The 1,852-nt window shown below is 42.3% G+C and overlaps 1 protein-coding gene across 9 annotated transcripts in view; it reads right to left on the bottom strand.

The window, feature by feature from the left end:
- RAPGEF4 (Rap guanine nucleotide exchange factor (GEF) 4) overlaps nucleotides 1–1,852 on the bottom strand; it is a 274,066-nt gene that overhangs the window by 108,494 nt on the left and 163,720 nt on the right. The gene's annotated exons all lie outside the window — the stretch shown is intronic.

Genomic DNA, 1,852 nt, shown 5'->3' with positions numbered 1-1,852 from the left:
TGCCAAAAACACCTATAATAAAAGACTGTCACCCAAATTATATAAAGAACTCTCAACACTGAAAAAGAAAACAAGCTGTTTAAAAAAGTGGACCAGAGACCTTAACACACACCTCACCAAAGAAGGTATGATGCTGCTGCTGCTGCTGCTAAGTCACTTCAGTCGTGTCCGACTCTGTGCAACCTCATAGACAGCAGCCCACCAGGCTCCGCCGTCCCTGGGGTTCTCCAGGCAAGAACACTGGAGTGGGTTGCCATTTCCTTCTCCAATGCATGAAAGTGAAAAGTCAAAGTGAAGTCATTCAGTCGTGTCTGACTCTTAGCGACCCCATGGACTGCAGCCTACTAGGCTCCTCTGTCCATGGGATTTTCCAGGCAAGAGTACTGGAGTGGGGTGCCATTGCCTTCTCCAAAAGAAGGTATACGGATGGCAAATGAGCAAATGAAAAGATGCTCCCCATCACATGTTACCAGGGAAATGCAAATTAAAACAAAAAGATACCACCACACACCTATTAGAATGGCCAAAATCCGGAACACTGACAAGCCCAAATGCTGACAAGTTTGTACAGCAACAGGGACCCTCATTCATTGTTGATGGGAATGAAAATTCTGTAGCCACGTTGGAAGACAGATTGGCAGTTCCTTACAAAACTAAACATGCTCTTATCACATACGATTTAGCTATCAAACTCCTTGGTGTTCACCTAAATAAGTTGAAAGTGTATGTCCACATAAAACCCTGCATGCAGTATGTACAGCAGTTTTATTCATAACTGCCAAAACTTAGAAGCAACCAAGATGTCCTTCAGTAGGTGAATGTATCAGTAAACTGTGGTATATCTTTATTCAACACAAAAGGAAATAAGTTATCCAGCCATGGAAAGACAGGGGGAATGCATATTTCTAAGTGAAAGAGGTCAATCTGAAAAGGCTACAAACTATATGAGTCCATTAGATTGGACAAAACTAAGGAAAAACTTAGGCAAAACTCAGGAAGCAATGAAAAGATGAGTAGCTGTTAGGGGTTGGGTGCACGGATGAACAGGCAGAGCACAGAGGATATTTAGAGCAGTGAAAATACTCCGTATGATGTCACAGTGATGAATGTGTGTCATTATACATTCGTCCAAAGCCAGGGTGAACACTAATGTAAGCTACGGACTTTGGGTGACATGATGTGTCAGTGTAGGTTCATCAGTTGTAACAAAAGTGTCCTCTGGGGGGAAATGCTAATAGGGGATGATATGCACGTGCAGGGGCAGAGGGCATAGGGACACCTCCGTGCCTTCCCCTCGATTTTGCTGTGACTCTCAAGCTTCTCTAAAAAAAAAAGTCTTAATTTAAAAATGGACATGACTAATCCTTAATAACTGAAGTAATATTTTTTAGGGCCTAAAGTGACAAAAAAATTATGGATTAAGACTGAATGTTGTTATGGTTGCTAAGTACCAGTGGGAAAGAACATATTTAACTCAACACAGTTAAGAGTGATTACTTAGGAGACGGGATTATTTCAACTATAATTTTCATGTGTATATATCACTGAGTTGAGACTCCTCAATCCAGCCAAATAAATAAACACGTTCATATTTTTTTTTAATTGTGGTAACTGAAGTCTCTTGAGAGCCCCTTGGACTGCAAGGAGATCCAACCAGTCCATTATAAAGCAGATCAGTCCTGGGATTTCTTTGGAAGGACTGATGCTAAAGCTGAAACTCCAATACTTTGGCCACCTCATGCGAAGAGTTGACTCATTGGAAAAAACCCTGATGCTGGGAGGGATTGGGGGCAGGAGGAGAAGGGGATGACAGAGGATGAGATGGCTGGGTGGCATCACCGACTCAATGGAC

Source organism: Bison bison, unplaced genomic scaffold, assembly GCF_000754665.1.
Source record: "Bison bison bison isolate TAMUID 2011002044 unplaced genomic scaffold, Bison_UMD1.0 scf7180017864190, whole genome shotgun sequence".
Classification (NCBI taxonomy): domain Eukaryota; kingdom Metazoa; phylum Chordata; class Mammalia; order Artiodactyla; family Bovidae; genus Bison; species Bison bison.
This window is presented reverse-complemented; position numbering and strand designations above follow the sequence as displayed.